This window comes from Arachis ipaensis, chromosome B5 (assembly GCF_059453495.1).
Source record: "Arachis ipaensis isolate K30076 ecotype BB chromosome B5, ASM5945349v1, whole genome shotgun sequence".
Taxonomy (NCBI): Eukaryota; Viridiplantae; Streptophyta; class Magnoliopsida; order Fabales; family Fabaceae; genus Arachis; species Arachis ipaensis.
Window position 1 is genome coordinate 69,522,055 of NC_142440.1, and position 10,319 is coordinate 69,532,373.

Below are 10,319 nucleotides of genomic sequence, written 5' to 3' on the forward strand. Positions count from 1 at the left end.
ACGCCGACGCATGCGCGTATCTGACGCGTACGCGTGACACGCGAAGAAGACCATCGACGCGTACGCATGACATGCGCCACGTGTAGAAAATGGAGAAAATGCTGGGGGCGATTTCTGGGCTGTTTTTGACCCTGTTTTCAGCCCAGGAAACATAGATTAGAGGCTGCAGAATGAAGGAATTAGGGGAACACTTCTCGTTATTTCCCAAGTTAGGCATGGATCCTACAAAGCAAGTGGTCAACATCCATCAATTGAAGGCTTGCTGATTGCTATAATTAATTCTGATTTAAACTTTAATTTATATAAATAGGAAAAGATAATATATTAGTTTCAGAGATAGATTTTTAATTAATTAGGATTAGATATAAAAGAGAAAAGAAACTTCTCTTCTGGAGATTATTCCACCTCATCCCAATTTACAGTTTACCTAAATCCTTATTTTCTCTCTGAACCATGAGCAACTAAACCTCTATTGTTAAGGTTAGGAGCTCTGTCTATTTGTATGGATTGATTATATTGTTTTCTATTTTAATTCATGTATTGATTTATAATTTAAGAATTGTTTTCATCCTTTATCTTATGAATTTGGGTGGAACAGAAGTATGACCCTTTTTCTAATTGAGTTCTTGTATAACTTGAAAAAGTTCTTTACTTGAACAACAGCTTAAAAATAATTTCTTCTAAACTTCTAATTATCTAGACTTAACGGGATATGTGACATATAATTCTTTTATATTTGGGTAATTAGAGTTTTTTTGGCATAATAACTAGAATTAAACTTCACCCCCTAATTGGAATTAATTGACCAAGGAATTGGCGGTTGATGAAAATTAGAGAAGACTAGAAAGGTCTAAGGAATTAGGGTCTAGTCACATATAGTTGGCCATGAATTAAATCTTGCATGATTAAAATAAATTAATAAGAAAAGTCAATCCGAAAATGAGATAACTCTGAAACCTTAACTGCTTTCTCCATATTTTATTCTCAATTTATTTACTTGCCTGTCTTCTGATATGCTGAAGTTGCTGTTTAATGCTCTTTGAACTCTCAAAACCATTTTATGCTTGTCTAACTAAGTAAATTAATCAACCATTGTTGCTTAGTCCATCAATTCTCGTGGGATCGACCCTCACTCACATGAGGTATTACTTGGTACGACCCGGTGCACTTCCCGGTTAGTTTGTGGGTATAAAATCTACACCATGGTGCTGGATATGTAAGAAGAGGCTAACACATCAATTATCCTAGGAAGGCCATTTTTAGCTACTGCTGGAGCCATAATTGATGTGTAAAAAGGGGAACTAGTCTTGAGATTGCATGAAGAAAAGATGGTCTTTAATGTCTTTAAGGCAATGAGTTATCCCAAGGAATCCATAGGAGAATGCATGATGGTAGACACCATAAAACAGATAGTTCAAGGGGTTTTGGAAGAAGAACAATGTGAAGGAACTATGGAGTTAGAGCAACAAGCATCAAGTGGAGAACTACCACAAGGAACCATGGAGAATTCAATCATGCTGAACCACAAGGACAACAAGGAAGTGGAGGCACCAAAACTAGAGCTAAAGACCTTACCACCAAGCTTGAATTATACATATTTGGGTGACAACAACACTTACCCAGTGATCATCAATTCAAGCTTGAGTAAGGAGCAAGAAGAGGAGCTTATCCAAGTGCTGAAACAACACAAGGATGCTATAGGCTGGACACTTGCAGACTTAAAAGGAATCAGTCCTTCAATATGCATGCACATGATCCTACGTGAAAAAGGTGCTAAGCCCTCAAGACAACAACAAAGAAGGTTGAATCCAACCACGAATGAAGTGGTCCAAAAAGAAGTGTTGAAGTTGTGGCAAGCAGGGGTGATTTACCCCATCTCAGACAGCCCTTGGATAAGCCCTGTGCAAGTAGTTCCTAAGAAAGGAGGGGTCACTGTCGTACCAAATGAGAAGAATGAGTTGATACCAACAAGAACAGTGACTGGCTGGCGCATGTGTATTGACTATAGGAAGCTTAATGAGGCCACCAGGAAGGATCACTTCCCCTTTCCATTCATGGATCAGATGATTGAAAGATTGGCCGAACATGAATACTATTACTTTCCGGATGGTTATTTGGGTTACAACCAAATAGTTGTAGACCCCAAGGACCAGGAGAAAACTTCAATTACTTGTCCATATGGTGTCTTTGCTTATAGGAGAATGCCCTTTGGATTGTGCAATGCACCTGCAACATTCTAATGGTGCATGCTCTCCATATTTTCAGACATGATTGAAAGATTCATTGAAGTGTTTATGGATGACTTCTCTGTATTTGGTAACTCATATTCTAACTACTTGCACCACTTAGCCTTGGTGCTAAAGAGATGCCAAGAAACCAACCTTGTTTTGAATTGGGAGAAATGCCATTTCATGGTTACAGAGGGAGTGGTTCTTAGTCATAAGATCTCAAAAAGGGGCATAGAGGTGGACAAGGCTAAGGTGGAGGTGATTGAAAAGTCACCCCCACCTTGCAATGTCAAAGTAGTTAGAAGTTTTCTAGGACATGCTGGCTTCTATAGGAGGTTCATTAGAGACTTCTCCAAGATTGCCAAACCTTTGAGCAACCTACTTGTCTCTAATGTACCTTTTGTTTTTGATAATGAATGCATGCTAGCCTTTGAAGAACTTAAGAACAAACTCTCCTCTGCGCCTATCATAGCACCACCATGTTGGGATTTACCTTTCGAGTTGATGTATGATGCATCAGATTTTACTGTGGGGGCTGTTTTAGGACAAAGGAAGGACAAATTGGTGGATGTCATTTACTATGCTAGCAAGGTCCTTAATGAGAATCAAAGGAACTATACCACTACAGAGAAGGAATTACTTGCAATTGTCTTTGCTTTTGATAAATTCAGATCATATCTTATTGGCTCTAAAGTAATTGTATTCACTGATCATGCAGTACTCAAATACTTGCTTACCAAACAAGAGTCCAAGCCCAGACTAATAAGATGGATCCTGCTACTTCCATAAGTTTGACATTGAAATTAAAGATAGGAGTGGAGTAGAGAACAAAGTGGCTGACCACCTCTCAAGGATTCCACAAGAAGAGGACGAGGCACACCAATTTGCAGTGAATGAGAGCTTTCCTGATGAGCAGTTGATGATGATCTAAGAAGCCCCTTGGTTTGCTGACATAACTAACTTCAAGGCTATTGGGGAACTACCAACCAACGTCAACAAACACATGAGGAGAAAGCTAATCAAAGATGCTAAACCCTACATCTGGGATGAGCCCTATTTGTTCAAAAAGTGTGTTGATGGAATCTTGAGAAGATGTATTTCCCATAAGCAAGGACAAGAAGTGCTTTGGCAATGTCATGGATCTGCATATGGAGGCCATTTTAGTGGGGAAAGAACTGCAACCAAAGTGATACAATGTGGATTCTACTGGCTAACCATTTTTAAGGATGCAAAGGACTTGGTGTCAAGGAGTGATGAATGCCAAAGGGCTGGCAATCTACCCAAGAGAAATGAGATGCCACAGAGTTTTATAATGGAATTAGAATTGTTTGATGTGTGAAGAATTTATTTTATGGGACCTTTTCCATCCTCCTACTCAAACAGTTATATATTGGTGGCTGTAGATTATGTATCAAAGTGGGTAGAAGCCATAGCCACTGCAATAAATGATAACAAGGTTGTAATAAGCTTCTTGAGAAGGAATATCTTCAGCAGATTTGGAGTGCCTAGAGCCCTCATTAGTGATGAAGGGACACATTTCTGCAACAAGCAACTTGAGACACTCCTTCTCAGATATGGAGTCAAGCACAAAGTGGCAACTCCATACCACCCACAGACCAACGGGCAAGCAAAGATTTCAAACAGGGAGCTCAAAAAAATTCTTGAAAAAATTGTTAGAAACTCAAGAAAGGATTAGTCTAAGAAGCTGGATGATGCATTATGGGCCTACAGGATAGCCTTTAAAACACCCATTGGGATGTCTCCATACCAATTGGTATTTGACAAGGCTTGACACTTACCAGTTGAGCTTGAACATAGAGCATTATGGGCTCTAAAAATGCTAAACTTTGATGATCAAGCTGCTGGAGAAAGGAGACTAATGCAACTCAATGAGCTGAAGGAGTTTAGGAATCAAGCATATGAGAATGCAAATATCTACAAAGAGAATACAAAAAGGTGGCATGATCAGAAGATAGCAAGGAGGGAGTTCACTGAAGGACAAAAGGTGCTACTATACAATTCAAGACTCAAGTTCTTCCTTAGGAAGCTTAAGTCTTGATGGTCAGGACCCTTCACCATCCTCAAGGTGTTCCCCCATGGCCATGTAGAGCTTATGGAGGACAAAACACAAAGAACCTTCATTATGAATGGCCATAGACTCAAGCATTACCTAGGGGACTCACTGGATGAGAAGAGAGTGAGCTACAACCTCAGCTAAGAAAGGAAGAACGTCAAGCTAGTGACGATAAAGAAGCGCTAGTTGGGAGGCACCCCAACACTTTATATCCTTTTGATTTATTGCCTTCTTAGAAGTAGTTAAAATTTTCCAATTTAGGTAGTTTCAGTTTCAGTTAAAAATTTGTTTCATTGCCTTCTAGGAGTAGATTGTAAGTAGTAGATTAGGAAGTTTCATATCAGTTTTGGTAGTTAGGAGACCCTTACATTCTATTTTCTTTTATTTTGGAAATGCAATTTGATGAATAGATTTATTGAGGATGAGTGATTGGGCTGAGAACTAGCTAAAAAGCTAAGTTTGGTGTGGCCACTTACCCACTTAATCTAGGCTTACAATTATTTGAATGAATTAATTTTGAGGAGTAAGCCTAGAGATTTAGTTTGGTGTGGCCACCACCATACGAAGATCACTTAGCAAGCCCAATACCATCCAAGTTGGGAGCATTTAATAAATTGGTGAGAGCATGAAAGTGGTTTTTAATTGTGTTCAGAAGAGGTTGGAAATGAAGGGATATGAAAGAATTGAAATTATTCCACCTTTATAAACACATTAAAAACCCAATGATGAACCCGATTTATTAAGATGCAATAGGATTAAGTTTGGTGTTGCAAGGGACACTCATCAGTTGCAATTCCATTCACTCGTATTAAAAAGGAATGTGGAGGATTCTTTTGTCATTATTGATGGGGTTTTAGTTTTATTTTCAAGAGAGAGAAAGGGGCCCACATGATTGGTAGCGCATAAAGCAAAAAAGTCAAAGTGTACTTGCACTTTGGAACTCAACACATGCAGGGAGCAAAGTGGGATAAGGATTGGCACCTCTTCCTATAGTAGGTGCCACTCCCCAAGTGGGAAAACATTGAATTGCTTTACTTCCCACCATTCATACCCCACTTTCCACTCCTATAAAAGCCCCCCTACTTTTTCCCACCTCTCCTCACACTTCAAACCCCAGCCTCACATACGAAAAGACCCCACAAAACCTTCTTTCTTTTCATTTATTTTCTCTTTCCCTTACCTTTCTTTCCCTACTTCTTTCCCTTTTCTTGATTGGGACAATCAAGCCCTAAGTTTGGTGTTGGGGCAAAACTTTGTTTTGCTCATTCTCTTGCAACATTCCCCAATCCTCATTAAACCTTCAACCTTCCTCAACCTAATGGCACCACCAAAAACCTCAGCATCAAAAAAAAGAAAAACCAAGGAACCAACTTCTAGATCCTCAAGCTCAACCTTCAATGAATACAAGTTCCTCTCCTCATTCAGCCAAAACCAATTTTATGGTTGGGTGAGTGAGAGGAGAATCATCTCAGAGGTTGGTTTCCAACTGGAGAGAAACGAGCACCCTGAGATCAATAGGGAGATCGACAACAGAGGCTGGACAATCTTGTGCAACCCACCAAGGAAGGTGGTGGAAGGCTTGGTGAAAGAGTTCTATGCCAATGCTGTGCCTCAGCCAGGACAATCCTATGGTTATCTCAGCTATGTAAAGGGGAAATCCATTGATTATAGCCCCTCCAACATAGAAAGGATGCTAATGGTGAAGTGGACAAACTCCACCCGGAGCTACGAGGAAAGAATAAAGCAACAAGACCCAAGATTTGATAAAATCCTCAATAAAATCTGTGTGTTGAATGTACAATGGATAAATGACAAAGATGGGAGGCCCAACCAGCTGAGAAGAAGAGATTTGAGCCCCCAAGCTAGAGGGTGACTGGATTTTGTGAGAAGGTCCCTAATCCCCACATCCAACACTTCAGAGGTGACCAAAGAGAGAGCTGTGCTCATATACAGCATTATGAAAGGTGAGAATGTTAATGTTGGGGAGCTGATTGCCAACAACATCAATAAAGTGCTGAAAAGTACCAAAGATAGCTCAAGGTTGGCATTCTCCAGCATCATCCCGAGGCTGTATGATGAAGCTGGGGTTAAGAAGATCATTGATGAAGTGCTAGTGGAACAAGACAAGCCTATAACTGCCAAGAAGATGGCCAAAGTGGTGGTTATCAACCCACTTCAGAGGGCCAGGTAGTATAGAGCTCATGCTCATGTGCCACAACAACAACAAGAAGAAGAGGCAGAGGAGCAACCACATTTTCTAGCACTCCAACCACCACCATATCAACAATACCAACAATTTTCTGAAGGATTCAACTAGGAGCAAGTGCAAGGGGACATACACAAAATGAAAGGAGACATACACCATTTAAGAGAAGATGTCAACCAACTCAAGGATAATCAATAACAACAATGGAACCAAGTGAATCAGAACATACAACAACTCCAAGGGAGTTTGGAACACATGAGGAAAGAGCAGCAAGAACAGTTTGACTGGGGGGAGGTGCGAAGTGCACTCAACAAAATAGTAGAGCAGGGCAAATGGCAACAGAGGAACCTTGCTGAGTTCAAACATCTTTATGATGCCAGAACCATTTCAAGGAGGCAATATGATATAAACACACAAGCAAAACTAAATCACTTGTGTAATGTTGTGGCCGCTCTAAACCCAAGATACCCAACATTCATGCAAGGAATGGAGGAGTTGAGTGCAAGACAAGAAGAAATTCTGGCCAAGCACAAGGAGGATGAAAGGAATTACATGAGAAGGCTAGGAATTTAGAAGCCCAAAGACAATAAAGCACAAGAGGGATCTTCCAGAAAGGATGAAGCTGACTCCTCCCCTTCCAAGAAGAAAGACAAAGGAAAAGGGCCAATGAACTGAAGTTGAAGCTGCTCAAGGTTGTTGAGTCCCATGGTTGACACTCTCTAATTTCTGAATCATGTTTAAGTTTTTCTCTATATTTTAATTTCTATTCAAGAATAAACTACAACATTAGGATAGTTTACTTTAATGCTTAGTTTTCTTTTCTCATGTCCTGAAGTCTTTTGTGAGTCCTTTGAATTATAAGAAAAAAATGCAATGTTAGTTCAAGTTCATCTACATCAATAAAAGCATAGTTTGTTTCCATAAGAGTTATTATGAGTTGTTACAAGAACAAGAGTAAAAGAGATTAAGACCAAGAGAGGCCATTCAAAAACTAAGAGACAAGGAACTAAGTGTAGAACCTTGAATAAACTAAAAAGAAAATGAGTCATGAAAGGCAACTAGTCTTAGAAGGTATGACAAGTAAAAGCTAAGAGGTGTTCCTTGAATATCTATAGAACCAAGAAGTAGTAAGAAATAAAGACCCAAGGCTCTGAGCATCAACTACTAGGATGGAAAGAAACATTAAAAATCTCAAAAGAGTTAGAGAACCTAGTAGATGCTTGTGGTGAAGATGTGTCAAGAAGACACCTGGGCAAGTAAACTCTTAGGGGTGTTTCAACACCTAGTACCCTAAAGCCAACTGGTTTGGGAGTGCTAATTGAAAGCCTAACTAAAGGGTTGTCTTGAGACAAAACACTTAGAGTCGTGGTCAATAAATAGAAAAAACAACCAAGAATAAAATGAAATAACTCTTACTACTTCAGGGTGACAATCAATAAAAAGGACCCCTGAAGCTTATACTTGAAAGAATCCTCAAGGATCTAGAAGCTCTCTGTCGCATTGAAACAAAAATATGCATGCATTGTTAAACACTTAGTCCTATCCTTAGTCGTGTTTGCATCCATTCAAGGTCAAAGTCTAAATTCATATAAGGACTACTCACATTAATTTGCTTGGGACAAGCAAAGCTTGAGTTTGGTGTTGTGATGACTTGCATCATCTACCCTTTTTTCTTGCATAAAAAGGACCATAAAAGAGCATAATCTCATTTTATCATTGCAATTCATGCATTATTTAATGAATATTATAGTACATTGCTTTGAGATGAGTTGTGCTGAATTTCATGTGAAAAAGACATCAAAAAGGGGGAAAAAACAACAAAACAAGCTGGGCGTGTGAAACTGGCATGCCACTTGGAGCAAATGCCACAAAATTTCATTGGCATGGCACGCCAGGATATGGGCGTGGCACGCCAGTACTAAAGTCTAGAGGGGATTCTCCAAGCATTTACATGGGCGTGGCACACCAGAAGCTGGGCGTGGCACGGCTAAACCACCACCTGAGTCATGGGCGTGCCACTTGGTATCGAAGGCGTGGCACGCCAACTTCAAAAGTCACTTGGGCGTGCCACTTGAGGAGCCAAGCGTGGCACGCCAAGCTTAAGGAACCCAGAAATGAATGGGCGTGCCACTTGAGCAGCATGGCGTGGCACGCTAGTACAAGACTCCAGAGAAGAGGTTGAAGGCTAAAAAAGTCTAGGCGTGCCACTTGAAGTCGAAGGCGTGGCACGCCAAGCTCTCACCCTCACTTAGGTGTGCCACTTGAGCATCCAGGCGTGGCACGCCAATGTATAAGAAGGCCAAAGCAAATGCTGGGCGTATAGTGCACGAAGTCGTGATCGTTCATTCCTTGGCAACGGCGCTAAAAACTTAATATGCACGTTCATAATCATAATTCTTTGTCAAAACTTCGCACAACTAACCAGCAAGTGCACTGGGTCGTCCAAGTAATAAACCTTACGTGAGTAAGGGTCGATCCCACGGAGATTGTCGGCTTGAAGCAAGCTATGGTCACCTTGTAAATCTCAGTCAGGCGGATTCAAATGGTTATAGAGTTTTAATAATTAAAATATAAATAAAACGTAAGATAGGATAGAGATACTTATGTAATTCATTGGTGAGAATTTCAGATAAGCGTATAGAGATGCTTAGTTCCTTCTGAATCTCCGCTTTCCTACTGCTTTCATCCAATCCTTCATACTCCTTTCCATGGCAAGCTGTATGTAGGGCATCACCGTTGTCAATGGCTACATCCCATCCTCTCAGTGAAAATGGTCCAAAATGCGCTGTCACCGCACGGATAAGTGATGAGCGGATATTTTATACGCTTTTTGGGCATAATTTCATATAGTTTAGAGTATGTTTTAGTTAGTTTTTAGTCTATTTCTAGTAGTTTTTAGGAAAAATTTATATTTCTGGACTTTACTATGAGTTGTGTGTTTTTCTATAATTTCAGGTATTTTTCTGGCTGAAATTGAAGGAGCTGAGCAAAAATCTGATTCAGGCTGAAAAAGGACTGCTGATGCTGTTGGATTCTGACCTCCCTGCACTCAAAGTGGATTTTCTGGAGCTACAGAACTCGAAATGGCATGCTTCCAATTGCGTTGGAAAGTAGACATCCAGGGCTTTCCAGCAATATATAATAGTCCATACTTTGCACAAGGATAGACGACGTAAACTGGCGTTCAACGCCAGTTCTCTGCCCAATTCTGGCGTTCAGCGCCAGAAAAGGATAAAAAACTGGAGTTGAACGCCCAAACTGGCATAAAAACTGGCGTTCAACTCCACAAATGGCCTCTGCACGTGGATTGCTTAAAGTCTCAGTCCCAGCACACACCAAGTGGGCCCCAGCATACCAAGTGGGCCCCAGAAGTGGATCTCTGCATCATCCATCATAGTCCACTCATATTTTGTAACCCTAGGCTACTAGTTTAGTATTTAAACAACTTTTAGAGACTTATTTTGTATCTCATGACATTTCAGATCTAAACTTTGTATTCTCTGACGGCATGAGTCTCTAAACCCCATTGTTGGGGGTGAGGAGCTCTGCTGTGTCTCAATGAATTAATGCAAGTATTCCTGTTTTCCATTCAAACACGCTTGTTCCTATCTAAGATGTTCATTCGCGCTTAACTGTGATGAAGGTGATGATCTGTGACATTCATCACCTTCCTCAAACCATGAACGTGTGCCTGACAACCACCTCCGTTCTATATCCGATTGAATGAGTATCTCTTAGATTCTTTAATCAGAATCTCCGTGGTATAAGCTAGAACTGATGGCAGCATTCATGAGAATCCGGAAAGTCTAAA

General features: G+C 40.4%; 1 pseudogene; it reads left to right on the forward strand.

Annotated features, from left to right (window-relative positions):
* The first annotated feature begins 1,352 nt into the window (after positions 1-1,352).
* LOC148564549 (uncharacterized) lies at positions 1,353-4,612 on the forward strand (annotated as a pseudogene).
* The last annotated feature ends 5,707 nt before the right edge of the window (positions 4,613-10,319 follow it).